The sequence below is a fragment of the Hipposideros armiger genome, unplaced genomic scaffold (assembly GCF_001890085.2).
Source record: "Hipposideros armiger isolate ML-2016 unplaced genomic scaffold, ASM189008v1 scaffold_40, whole genome shotgun sequence".
NCBI classification, from domain to species: Eukaryota; Metazoa; Chordata; class Mammalia; order Chiroptera; family Hipposideridae; genus Hipposideros; species Hipposideros armiger.
The window spans coordinates 3,028,102-3,042,953 of NW_017731390.1; positions in this window are offsets into that span (position 1 = coordinate 3,028,102).

The following is a 14,852-nucleotide window of genomic DNA, read 5'->3' on the forward strand; positions in this document are numbered from 1 at the left end:
CTTTTAACAGACATTTACTAACTAGCTCTTCTGAGCCAGGCACCTTGCTGGGGGCTGGTGGGAGCTTCTAAGATGAATTGGAAGATAGTTCCTGACCCAAGAAGATTACCTTTCGACTAGGAACCAAGTCCTGTATGCAGAAATCATAATCATTGACCGAAGAAATGGTGTATTACATAGTATTTCACAGAGAGGAGTCGGGGATAGAGACACTATAAAGGGAGCAAGAGTATAAGCAAAGCAAAGAGGCCAAGAACCTCTAAGGAATTGCAGGTAGGCAAATGTAGCTGGATGGAGGGTGTGTGTCTCTATGGGGAACCTGGGGTGTGTGGAGACATGAGGCTTTACCCTAGACAGGTTGCAACTGGGTCAAGCGAGCATTGAATGCCATGTGGAGGAACTGCTATTACCAAGTTTACTACTCTGCACATCTTAAAAATACTATTGTCCTCAAAACCTAACAAAGTAGATGCTGTTGGCCCTGTTTTTACAACCGAAGGCAAGAGAGTTTGGATAATATGCCTCAGGGCACAGAGGTGAGATTTAAACACATGCTGGTCTCGCTCCATTGCCCATAGCTCTCCGCTCCAACCACAGAGCTGAAGAGCTTGGCTTGTATTCTGAAGGTAATAGGGAGCCACTGAAGATTTTCAGGCAGTTAAGTGATATCAACTCTGTGTTTTGAGCGAGGAACTCTGCCAGCAATGTGGAAGGTGGATTGAAGAGGGGGAATAAGAATTTAGGGTCAGGGGCCGGCCGAGTGGCTCAGTTGGTTAAGAGTTGGCTTAAGAACACAAGCTCTGAGCAACAAGGCCGCCGTTTCGATTCCCACATGAGCCAGTGATACTGCGCCTGAGCTGAGTTGTCGCTGAGCTGACAGCAGGTGGCAGGATGGCTCAGCTGATGTAACAATAAGATTGCCTGTTCGATAGTGGGCTATGCCCACCTGCAACTAAGATTGAACACAGCACCTTGAGCTTAGAGGCCATGGGCTGCTGACGGGAAGCCAGATGGCGACTGGCGCCCTCCACAAGGAAGACTGAAGAACAACAACTTGGCTGGTCCCCTCCCCCAATTCCCCAATAAAATCTTTTTAAAAAAAAATTTAGGGTCAGTGTATGTATGACCCACAGAGGCAATCATTTTCATTACTGTCACTTCTCATTCTTTATATAAAACAGTTCTATCCAGCTTATTGTTGATATTGTCACCAAACAGCTTGCAAATATCAAGTCCACCTCGAGTTTGAATTAATTTAGATAATTGCAGGCTATCATTCCAAAAGAGGAGTTCCAAAGGGACGACTTTGTTAGGGACAATGATTTGGACATTTAGGTTCTGAAAAGTATGTTAAAAAATAATAAATCCACTTTATAGTTTACATATTTGATGCCTTCTTATCACCCTCATCTACCCCCATTCTGAAAATAGACACACACACACACACACACACACACACACACACACACACACACGAGACCAAATGAAAGAAAAAGAAGTGGTGAGAGAAATCTGATTCCATTTGACCAGATTCACACTTTCTTTTTATCCAGACACCTGATTTTTTAGACATTGAACATACATATCTTATTCTCATGGCTGCCAATGAGTCTTCATCTAGGTAAACTTCAGGATAGAAGAAAACTGAAAATCATGGAGGCTATGCCCCCTGCCTGCAGGCAACAGCTTCCTGGTGACTGACAGGGATTTCTGGTGTGGGTATTTTAGGGACATAGGGAGTAGATATGTACAGACGGGTTCACTGATGGAGTGATTGGAAGAGACTGGCCTTACCTGCTTCTGGATCTCACTGGGTTAGGAGTCATCCCTACCACTCCAGAGGGTTTAGCCCTGTGTTTGGAAACCTGGAGGGCTCCTGGAATATTCTCTCCTAAGAGATGGCTGGGAAAGTCCAGAATTCAGAACTTGATTATGGGGAAGCTGATAAGATTTAAAAAAACAAAAACAAAACTGAGACCAAAAAATATCTCAGCATTCTCTGCAGGGCAATAGGAAGAATCAGCTCTTACAGTTCTGTCCAGAAGATGGCGCTGAAAGACAAGCCCCACTTCCATCCTTCTATGTCTGGCTATTAACAGGATGGGACATTGGAAAGGCCTGCAGGAACCAGATCTAGAAAGGGCATCTCTGCTACCTACCGGGTGGCAGTTATCCCACAGTACTGAGCATTGGAGTCCATTTCTAGAGATCCCCTAGACCACAGAGCAGAACCTTGGTGGGTTGGGGAGAGGTCCCACGTGGGAAGTAGGGGATGAGAGGCTCTAGGAACCAGGGGCAATTGCACTGAAAAAATGATCCCCCTGATAAATACACTGTCAAGAAAGTCAGATATCTCTTCCAACACACAAGATCTGACCCCACTCTCCAGAGTAGCTGGAGGTTGGGGAAGGCAGCCAAGGGGCTTGGGCTGAACAAGGTTTATACTCTAAGGTAGGAAAAGGAAGTTGGCTGGGTTCTGGGAGAACAAGCTAGAGACTTTCAGATGAGTAAAGTGAAGCTCAAAGGATGACTTACCCAATGTCACACTGCTAAATATGACAGAGCTGGGACAGGAATAAGGGTTTCCTGAAACCCTGCTCCCCCTGTGCCCCACTGCCCCATGCTTCTTGCAGAACATCAGAATCCAACATTTATAAATACAATTCCTGTAACAAGGAGTGCCTTCCTAGGCAATTAAAACAAGCAATAGGGCTCTTGACTCAGAACCCCAAATTACATTTTTTTGCATGTTTTAATCAGACTTATTGAGGTATAATTTACATACATTAAAATTCATCCACTTTATAAGTCTACACTTCATGAGTATTAACAACTGTATATATGGGTCTTTGGTATAGTTTCTAGGTATACCAACTCCAATAGTGTTTTCAAAATAATTAAATTAATAAATGAGTGCCATCAGCTGCATTTATTTTCAAACAAAGGGAGGAGGACCCATATATACAAAATAAAGTATAGCTTTTTGCACAGGTTTCTTTTAATAGGATTTGTATAAATAGCCCACATTTGTCAAGTTCGGTGAAAGAATTCTCTTTCCTCCACATATGTAATTGTATTTACACTCCCTACTGCTGTGAGGTAGGCAGGTATTGTCATCCCCACTTGACAGGTGGGGAAACTGCAGCAGTGAATGGAAGCAGTGAGGCCTGAACCCAGGAGTAGGCCTCACTCTGAAGAAAGGTCTCTCTTCTGTTAGGACACTGTCCTGGACCTATTTGACCTGCCCTTTCTATTTGTTCCCTGTAAGTCCAGAAGAATGTTTGCTGGAGCCAGCAAGATGGCACATCATGACTGACAAAATGGCTGGGATTAGGCTTAGGGGTGGATGGGTGGGTGTGTGCGTGGAGGAAGAAGATGGAGAATCAGACACACTTCCCCAGATTCCAGTAGAAACTTTGGGGGGCAATATTGCAGTGAATCGGAGAAAGTAACAATCCTGGAAAACATTGCAGAACATTGGGTACCCCTTCCTGTTTTCCTCCCCCAAGGAGGATTAGGATGTAAGGAGGCTGCTTTTGTACAAGAATGAAACAAATGTTTACAAAGGCCAAGGCCAGAAAAGCATGCCAGGATGCTAGTCCAGGCACAGAAGTAATTTCCAGGACTTGTGATGAATACTACTTCATCCCGAAAAACAGGAGGAAAAAAAAAGGGTGGGCCCCTGGTTCTGTACCCTTTTTGCTCTGGGGGTGCATTTGGAGTCTTTTTTAAGGTCTATCTGGATAAAATGAGAGGAGCTAAAGTGCAGCAGGTGGGAAAGAGACAAAGAGGAGCAGGGAAGGCAAAGAGGGAATAGCAGGGGAGAAATAGGGAGGCGGGTCTGACAGACAGCCCGGGACTTGGGAAGGCTCTTGCTTGCCCCAGTGAGTGCATGCACAAGCACCTCCAAGATGGTGGCTTCCAGAGGATGCTCAACTTAAAGCTCAGACCCTGGGCGGCAGCAAGGAATGGGAACGTGGGGTATCCCAGGACAGATCTCTTCAAGGGACCTATTTTTAGACTCAGGCCCAGAGACTGCGGTGTGCAAGCTGCGTAGAGCTCTTGGTCAAAAGAGAAGTAGGGAGACTCCCTGATGACAATCTTTCTTCTCTTCTTCTTTCTGACTCACTTCTTCCTTCCACTCTCCTTAAACCAGCTGAATCCCTTAGGCAGCTAGGATCAACATAAGCTAGAGGCTGATCCGTGTACAAGGGAAATAGGGGAGCCTGGAAACAGCAGAACCTGGGAATGGTATCTGTGTACAGGGCAAATGAGGGGAGCCTGAAAACAGCTGAATCTGGGGAGATGGAACTGCCTAGTGAGAGAACAAGGGGGTTCTGGAAACTGCCGAACCCAGGGAGGCCAATTTGTGTACCAGGGCATCATAGGGGAACCTGGAAACAGCAGGAACTGGGGAGACAGTTCGTGTACAGGGGGGCAGAGAGAGTGAGAAGCCTGAAAACAGTTGAAGCTGGGGAGGTCGATTCGTGTGCAGGGGGAGAAAGGGAAGACTGGAAACTGCACAATCTGGGGAGATGTGGCAGTGTACAGCAGAAGCTGGGGCAGCCTGAAAACAGGGACTCTCAGGGGATGGATCTGTGTGGGATTGCAGTGGGGGCACGGGAGGATGTGTGTGTGTGTGTGTGTGTGTGGTGGGGGAGCCTGGGGAATCTGATGAGGCAGGGGGGGCAGGGAGAGAGGCACGCACAGGAGTGGAGGCGTCATAGGGGGTGGTTGTGTGGAACAGGAGCACAATGGAACTCTCTTCCTAGTAGGTTTGAGTTAGACCTCCTTCAAAGCCCCTTCTTCCAAACAGGTCAGGGTAAGGGTGTAGATCTCTAATGGGGACCCAAGAATTCCCATGGCGAAACGAGAAGGGTCTTTGTTGGCAGTCGCTGCCCTGGTCCTAAAATGAGCAAAGCCTGGAATTCCCTAGGGGAGCTGAGGAACTGGAGGGGGGATGAGGCGGTTAAAGGAGCTGCGTTCTGCGCCCCTTCTGACCTCTTCCCCAAGCAGTTCATTTCTGAGTGACAGACAGACAAAGACAGAGCTGCAGACAATCGACTGAAGGAGGCCCCACAAAAGCTCTCTCCCCACCCACCACCCCCAGAGAGGCCCTGGGCTGGCCAGGGCCAACGGGGAGCTGTCACTCCAGTGGAGCTGCCTTCAGGTGACAGGCCTTCAGGAGACAGGATGATGATGGGCTTGGAAAGGCCTGAGATTTTTGGGATTCTGCCTGTGCCTCCTGGAAACCAGAATTTCCCAGCCACTTAGTGGCCTCTGAGAGAGGCAAGAAAAGGCCACCGGGGGCCACCGGAGCAGAAAGAAAGCCTAGTTCCGCTATTCGCTAGCTGTGGGATCTTGGGCCAGTTCTGGACCCTCTCTGGATCTGTTTTCTCATCCATAATAACAAGGATTGGTTTAGATCTCAAAAGGCCCTTGCAGCTCTAACATGAGGATTCTTAGCAGACTCAGGAGAGAGAGCTCTGAGTAGCATTTCTTCGCATTCCCTGATACTGCTCCGGGCTTTGCAGGCAAACATTGGGAGGAGGCTGGCATTGGGGATGTTGTGGGAGTGTTTATGCAAGCTTTCCCTGGCGCTGATGAGAACTTTTTCGCTTCTCATCACTCCGAGGGGGTGCCTCCCTGTAAACAAAATTACTTTTTGCTCCAACCATCTTGGACTTCCTGGCTTGTGATTTAGCCTGGAATGTGGAATCTGCTTGAGGCTCATCTCTCAGCCACTCGTATTTTGAGCTGCTTCCATGCTGGCTTCCCAGCGCCCAGCCCCTTGTCCTCCTGCCTGTGGCCTCTGCTATTACCTTGTTTCTCCTGCAGCCAAGGATGGTTGGAAAGGCGGCTATGTTTGGGATCTTGCAGTGGAGTCTTGGAGTCTCAGGAAAAAGACCCTCCTCCCCCAACAGAAAGATCTCCAGGTACCCCAAGGCTCTGAGGCCTCACTACCACCCCTTGCCCAATACCAAGCCTGGAGAAGGGACATAGTGCATCACTCGCTAGGCTGCCTGCTGGAGTGCATCTGAGACTACCTAGAAACAAACTACCCTCAGCCTGGGAGCAGCATGGAAAGCATACTGAGTGTGTGATGGGAAGGGGCAAAGTAACCACCGGCCTAACTCAGGCCAGACCTGCATCATTTGAGTACCGGACCTGTGCCTCTCCACTCCTATCCTTAGTCTGAGAACCACTGGGTTTAGCATCAGGGGCATAGCTTGGACTGATGTTCTGATGGCTCCAGAAACCCTCCTCACCTCCATCTATGCGGAAGGAATCCTTCCTAGCACTTTCAGAATCAGAGTGAAAGAGTCCTACCCAGGTGGAGGGAGACCTAGGGTTACCTGCCTTACCTCTCAGGGACCTGCCTCCACATAACCATGAAGGGGGAGGAGGAGGAGTCTTTAGGGGACAGTAGTGGGAGCGGAACCCCTGGGGTCAAGTGCCACCAAAGATGGCCTCAGATGCACAGAACCTCTCCCCAACTGGGGACTGTCATTCCTAAACACGGGAGTACAGGGCATCTCTCCCCCCTCCTCTTGCCTGGGCACCATCAGGGATGCGCCGACAGTTCTTAATGAGTCCCAAGGATGTGGGAGCCTGAGGGGTAGTGGGCTGGGCAGAGGAGGGTGGGCTCCGCGGGCCTCAAGAAGGGGGGAGGGGAAGGGATCTGATTAGAATCCGGGCCGTATGGCGAACGCTGCGGAGATGGAGGTAATCACTGAGCGGGCGAGACAGCGTGCTCCGCGACAGCAGGCGGCCCGGCCGTCGCCATGGCGACCGCGGCCTCCGGGGCGCGCGGCTCGGCGCTGCTCTGCGTCCACGGCGGAACATCTGCTTTGCACGGGGCTGCTGGGAGCCGGGGGGGTGCGGGCGCGGCTGCACCCCCCACCCCGCAAAAAAGAAACAAATTAGGCCAACTGTCCAATGAGGGGCCGCAAATGTATTTATTAATGCGAGGGAAAGGTTGTTCCGGAGCGCAGTTTGATTAATGTTTGAGTCTTCAGCTTGTCAGTCTGGTTTTGTCTCCCGCAAAAGGGGGAAGGGAAGGGTGGGGTGGGGGACTGGAAGGGGAGTGGGGAGGAGAGAGACAACAAAGCGGGAGTGGGATGTTAATAGCCAAATAGGCTCTTTTTCATGTTTCCCTCAGCCTGCCACCCTTGATGGATGGCTCAGACAGAGACCGGAGCGCATCAGGGAGATGCAAGCCCCTCCGGAGGGCTGGGGGAGTGGGGGAGAGGGAGGCCGCTCTTTGGGGAGGGAACTCCCAAGGGCTCCAACGAAAGGAGTGGCCCCGGAAAACGAGCAACTCTTGGGGAAACCGAAAGAAAATGACACAAACTATTTACCTGTCTCCCCTGTTTGCAACCTCTGGGCCCCAGAGACAGCACCGGAGGGCGGAGAGTAGGGGTGTATATCCCCTCTGGGTTACAAGAAGAGCCGACAAGCTTTCACCGGTAGGGTTAGGGAGGGAGAGAGGAGGCGGGCAAAAGACTGGCTTCGAATTCTCCCTCTTTTCTCCACTGTTCTCTATTTTGCTCTCCCCCCCGCACTACCATATTTCCCATCTTCACTTTTGGCTCCCTCGGTCTTCCCTCCTTTCTCTTTGTCTCTTCTTCCATTGTTTCTTTCCTGCATCTTCTCTTCCTCTCTTGGTAACATCAGCTGCTGTGATAGGGTCTGCCTTGCTGCGATGTCTGCTATGGACACAGTCTGAACACATACCTTGCCTTTTCTGCCTCGTCTTTTCTGGAGCCATGGGGGATCTCAGAGCCCCATTGGGAGCCCAAGCTTGACCTGAATTATAGGAAAACACAACCCTACTCCTTTTCTGCCCTCTCTAACAATTCCTCCTAGGGATTTGGAATGTGGGGTGGAAGTTGCAAATTACAGATTTCTGGAATGTGGGATGGGAGTTGCAAATTACAGATTTCTGGAGGACCTGGGATTCAGAAACTCAGGAAAGGGCCTGTAAGCTTAGGCTGATCTGAAGTTTGAGCCTTCTCTTTTCTACCCCCTGCCAAAACACAAAATAAAGAGAAGAAAGTAGCCTTTTAAAGCCCAGGCTAAATTCTGATGTGACTTTGCAGCTCATTTTATCTTCTTGGACAAGAAAGGATTGAACGTGTTTCCAAAGAGATTTGCAAGAGTGAAGTTATGAAAACACTAAAAGAGCTGCTGGAGCCCATCAGAGTCTCACTTTCTTTGGAAGATTTTTATTTGTTATCATCAGCATCTCAATTATTATTTGAAGTCTTGGGGTTAAGATCAGAGGCTCTACAATCAGACTATCTGGGTGGAATCCTGGTTTTTTTGCTTACTAGCTGGATGACCATGGGCAATTTATTAACTTCTCTGAGCCTCAGTTTCCTCATCAGTAAAATGGGGATTATAATTGCCCCTAGATCACTGGGCTGTGAAAGTGATACATGACATAATCCATATAAAGTGTATTGCACTGTGTCTGATGGTTATTATGTGCTAAATACATATTGGCTGTTAGTACTATTTGGTTATAGACCCTTTTCAAACAAATTCCATGACCACCAGCACTGAACACGCATTGTGCTCCAACTATACAAATGGCATTACATTAAATATAAGATGGGACGAGATAAAAACATGTCTACTCTTGAAGAGTTTACAGTCTTTCTTATGAGAAAGAGTAGATGCACTAAAATAACAAATCATCTAAAGAGTCATGTGTCAAGTGCCACGTAAGTGATATAAATGTCAAACACAAACCCTCAGCTAAGAGGGAAGGGTTGCAGGACTTGGAGCAAGGGGTTTCCCCAAAAGGAGCCGTGGAGACAAGGTCTCTAGGAAGTGAGGGATGGAGTGGAGTGGAGTGGAGTGAAAAGGGGAATGGATGGCAAGAATAAAGACCAAGAGGATGGCTTACTCATGGACGAAGGGGTTTGGTTGGATCTAAAATGGAAACTTGAGGATAGTATTGAACACAGACACATAGGGAGATACACACACACACACACACACACACACACATACTTTTTAAGGGAAGATTAATCTAGTGGTAGAATGAATTGATAAGAGAAAGACTGGAGGCCAGGGAACCAATAAAGTAGGACCTGGACCAGAATGAAGAGGAAAGAATAAATGTGAGAAACGTAATAAAGTTTGGAAGAGAAGAAAAAGGAGAGCAACTAAACACTGAGTTCTAAGGCTTTGAACCTGGGTGCTGGGGAGGAAGTTTATAAAAACATTGTTTGATCATCATGATCTTGAGTTCTGCTTGGAGCCCAAGTTGCCTTAGTTTAGCAGGTGACTGCCTGGCCTGCTGCCATGTGCTTGTTGATGTGCTTTCATATTTACTGGATGTCCATTATGGAGTGAGTATGGTGGGAAGCCAACGTTATCCATCCTCCATCAGTGTGACATGTGTTCTGACTTGCTGGGAATTGATTACCCTGTACATATTCGTTTGCCCACCTACCTCCCTCATGACTGATCTTAGAGGTGAAGGGTTCATTCATTGGCAAGTATAAATAGCCCTTTTGTGGGGCTAAACCTGGGGCTCAGCTCTAGCAGCCCAATACTTTAACAAATGAATCAAGAAGAAGGCGCCTATCACATAGGCCCTGATCTCCGGGAGCTAAACTCTAAGATGGTGTGCAGTTTGACTATCAAGTAATGAGGCCAATTTATAAGCAAATGCCCTGGGAGTCATTCTTCTCTTTGAGGATATTCCTTCTAAAGTCATCTTGCCAGGCGGCTGCACTTCTTCTAAATGCTTCTATTGCTTAAAACATTTGCAAAGTCTTCATGGGAATTACATTCAGAGTCTGTGGCACATTTGTTTTGCTGCCCTCAGAGGTACCAGATCTTCATTCTTGGAAGGTGGGATGGTTTGACGGTTTGTTCAGGTTGGTATTTTTCAAAAAAGTTTCCAAACCGCCTTTAGCAAAAAATGGCCCCCCATTGAAGAGCATGACAACTGAATGCCATGCATGATCCTGAACTGGGGGTAGAAGGAGGTAGGGGTAGGAGTGGCTATAGAGGACATTACTGGGAAAGCTGATGGAATTTGAATATGGACTGTGAATTACATAGTAGTTTTGCAGCAATGTTAAATTTCTGGATTTTGATAATTATACTGAGGTTGTTTGTGTAAGAGAATGCTTTTGTTCTTAGGAAATACATACTAAAGTATTTAGGGGTAAAGGGACATGATGTCTCCAGCTTAATCTCAAAAAATTCAGAAAAAAAATATGCATATGTAAACATGTGGCTAGAGAAGGATAAAGCAAACGGAGGTAAATGTAAACAGTGGATGAATCTGGGTAAAGGGCATATGGGAGTTCTTGGTACTATTTTTGATATTCTTCTGTAAGTTTGAAATTTGTCAAAATAAAAATTTGCCAAAGAAAAACCAGCTATAGCCTCCATTTGAAGGAGAGAAACTCATTTAAGCATTAATTCTTTCAAAATAGTCCACTCAGAAGGCACAATACTCTTCAACATTTTGTTGGGAATTGAATGAAGACATGGAAGACCAGCCTATTAGGTCTGTGAATGATACAGAGCTGGTTAATATTTTGGGTGACATGATCTAAAACCTCAACAGGATGGGAACATTGACTCAAATCAAACACAGTGAAACATGATAATACTGCAACAGTGTTAGTTGAATTGAGTAAAATGAAATTTAAAAAGGTTAAACGATGTTTTATACTTATCGCCAAAAGTGTTAACTCAATATGGATGAGGAAGACATGGCCTAAGTTGGTATATATCCAAAACAGCAAGTGTAGTTGACTGCAACCTCAATATGCTGATGATATAGAAACTACTGTGGCTGCCATAAAAAATGATAGATTCTGAGCTGCACTAATACACATACAGTCTCTAGAAAAAGGGGTGGGGTGATATTCTTTCTCTGTCCTGTGCTCATTGGACTTAATCTAGAGCATTCCATTTAGACCTGGGGCAGTATTTATAAAGAAAGGCATTGCTACTGAAAAGGGGTACAGAGAAGAAGAAGAGAGAAATTTTGACATAAGAGCATTTGAGGAATAGCTGAGGGAACTAGAACTGTTTAAACTCCCAAGGGTTCCTGTTGGCTATCTTCTATAGACATTGGATTGGCACCTGAACTAGGAGGAAGGTTTACACGCTGTCCATCATTTCACAAGATAAAAATGGGATGAGAATTTTGGGGGACTTAATATGAGAAGTCTGAAAATGAAAAGGGGTTACTTAGTGAGGCAGTGAGTTCCCTGTCACTAGAAGTATTCAAAGAAGGATATTCTCAGGCCGGCCAAATGGCAAGTTGGTTAAGAGTTGGCTTGGGATGCCAGCTCTGAGCAGCAGGGCCCTGGTTTGGATCCCCCATGTGGGCCAGTGCCGCTGCACCCTCTACAGCTAGGATGGTGAACAACAGCTCGACCTGGAGCTGGGCTGCCAGGAGTCGCTGGAGACAGCATAGGCTGCAGTGGGGCTGGCTGGCAGCTGGCGTGCACTTTCGTGAGCTGTCGTGAGCTGCTGTGGGCGGCCATCCAATGGCCTGTAAACGACTGCCTCACCGGGGAAGAGCGCAATGATAATACCAACATGGGCCAGTGAAGCGACATCCTCCACAACTAGACTAAAGAACAAAAAGGACAGCACTTGTCTGTTCCCCTTCCCTGATTCCCCAACGCTGTTCCCCTCCCCCAATTCCCCAATAAAATTTAAAAAATAAATAAATAAAGATATTCTCAGGGCTACTGTAATAAGAATTCTTTTTTTTTTTTAAGATTTTATTGGGGAATTGAGGGATGGGAACAGTGCTGGGGAATTGGGGGAAGGGGAACAGCCAAGTTGCTGTCTTTTTGTTCTTCAGTCTAGTTGTGGAGGACGTTGCTTCACTGGCCCAAATTGGCACCATCATTGCGCTCTTCCCAGGTGAGGCAGATCAGTCGCCGGCTTCTGGACGGCTGCTCATGGCAGTTTGAGGGCCACTCATACTGGCTGCTGGCTACACACGGTAGCCCATGGCAAACCACTGTAGCAGGGGCAGCAGCCTACGCCGTCCACGGTGACTCACGGCAGCCCAGCTCCAGGTTGGGCTGTTGTTCAGCATCTTAGCTGTAAAGGGCAGCGTCACTGGCCCTCATATGTGGGATCCGAACCAGGGCCCTCTGGTGTCCCAAGCCAGTTCTTAACCAACGCGCCACTCGGCCGACCCTGTAATAAGAATTCTTATAGCAGAAAGGACTCTGGGTTAGATAGACCTCTCTGGTCCCTTGAACTCTGAAATTCTAGGTAATCATGGGTCCTGTTTAGAAAACAAACAAACTAAAACAACCCACCAGCCTCATTACTGTTGTCTTTATTAGATCATGTTTACAGAAACTGCCCACAAACCCAGCCCTTGTATAAGGCTTGGCAAGCCTGGATGAGGAGCCTCCTCATGTTGAGCTCTCTCTGCTTCTCTGCCACTGCCTCTTCCAGTCTCCCATCTGCCCCTTGGTTACCTCTGCTGCGAACTTCACGTATCTGCCTGGGGCTTCCCTTGAGAGATCTGTAAAGTTGAAAATTCTAGGTAATGTACCATCTCCCTCTCTAGGCTGACTTGAACCCATAGTTGACATTTGCTTTCAGAGCACAATTCCTGCATTTGAGGAATTTAGCAGAAATTTAGGGGGAGAGGTTTGTATCAGGCATATGTGGGTTCTAAACCCTAGGTGAAACTAACCCCCTGAGGATGGACTGCAAACCTTAAAACCAAAGGAAGGTAGAAAACAGAGATAGGAAATTGGCCCCCCTTCTCTGCTGTAGTCGCCTCGCTCTCCGCCCCCCCCCCCAATTCTTTTCTGTTTTAACCATGGGAAGAATGATTAGTCAGCCAAGGAAGGACGGGGGAAGAAAGCAGATGAGTTTTATCTGGCTGGGGTCTGCCTGAGCTGCAGCCATGTGACTACCTGGCTGACCTGGGGTCTCCATCATGTCGCTGCCTGTCCACAAGACGGATCAGGCTGCCCTTCTGTACCGCCCTCCCCGCTCCCCCCACCAGGCCTCATTCCAGGAGAGGGTTGCTAGGATAATTATAGCCTACTTGTTTCTCTCTCTCCTTCTCTCCTACTCCTTGGGGTCCTAGAAATGTTTTACTTTCTCAGAGGACTGAGAAACTTCTTCAATACTGTAGCAAACTAGAATCTGGAAGGTTCCCTCCAAAGAGAAAGAATAAGGTTAGGTTCTCAGATATCATCCCAATGTTAATTGGGAACCCATTGCTTTGCCCTTTGTTTCAGCAAGACTGAAGCTTTCCCCAAATATTCAGGCCCTCTCTGGTATCCACAAAGCTTCTCCCCTTGCAAGGGCCAATTCTCTTACTCAGCGTTGGAATAAACAGACCTGGGTTGGAATCTTAGTTCTTTCTGTTGCACGCTCTGTGACCTTGGGCAAGTTGCAAAATCTCTCCAAGATTTAATGATTCCATTTGTAAAACGGGATTAATTATACCTGCTTTCACAGAATTTTTGTGAAGATTCAACAAAAGAATATACATAAAGCTCTTAGCCAGCGATGAGCAAAGTAATTGCTCAAAATATGGCAGCTATCACTCCTCGAGCTCACATTTACCTGTGCTAAATGGACAAAAGAAAATGGTGAAGGTTAGGGAAACAAACCAGGAAGGAGACTCAAAGAAGAGACGCTGAAAGGAATAGCCTTGGTTAAATGGAGGTGGGATGCAGAGAAGGAAAACGAAGACTGGGAGAGGAAAAGAAAACGAGGGCCTACTGGAGACTGGCCTGCAGAGAAGGAAAGAAAGTTGGAACGGACGGAACAAGACAGAGCAGGGGGAAAGGGACAGACAGACAGCAGATGGGAAAGGAAGACGGAATGACAAAGATCAGGGGGAAAGCCCAGCTGGTGTGAGACAGACAAGAGGTGCTGGAGAAGATAGACAGAAGAAAAAGAGAAAACTGAGGGGGGTGGTCAAAATGAGATGGGAAAGCAGGGGCAGGACAGACAGACTGGGAGCGAGTAGGGAAAGCATGAGACGGACAGACAGATGGCAGGGACAAGAGGGTGCCCTGGGTTGCCTGCATTCTGCTGTGTTTACCAGCTAATTGAGTTAAATTGTTGTCAGAGATGTAATTAAAGGGTAGAGAGAGCTCTCTGGCAGGCCCGAAACAGATGGAGGGGGCTTTAATTGGTAATTAAATTCTTCCCTGGCAGCTGAGGAAGGAGCTTGTGCTTCAGCCTCACAAGGCCACGGGTGGCCTTCCCCCCACTCCTGGCCCCTCTCAGGGGCTCTTTGGGGAGGGGGCTGGGCTCTGCACACCAGCAGCCTGGCAGGCGGGAGGCCTGGTAACTGCAGGAGAATGCCAAAGCAACTCTTCTCTGCCCGAGCTGGCTCAGCTCCCATGGGCCAATCCAAGCAAACCCACCCCTGTGCCTGCCCCTTCCTGACCTTCCCGTTCCCACCCACCAAACTAGCTTTGACCAGTGAATTCCTTCGTGGCCCCTGTTGCTTCACTTGAGAATCCCAGGGAAGAACAAGGAGCTCTGGCCCTGCGCGCGCCTGTGCGCGCTTGCGCTTGGGAAGGGTTAGTTGATTTAGTCAGGGACCCAGGCAGACCCATCTGTTGGCATGGCTCCCATGAGCCTCTCAGCATCTGCCCCCTCCCCACTGCCCTCCCTTCCAGGAGCCACTGTACAGAGATTCTATTCTGCCTGGCACATCAGTGTCTGGCGCTGACTCTGCCCCATCCTCGCCTACCCCCCACCCCTCAGCAGCAAATAAGACAGGATGGGATCAGCAGCCTTGATGGGCAGATTGGTTCGACTCTCTAAGATGTGAGCATTTAGACTAATCAGCTTTCAACTCCAAA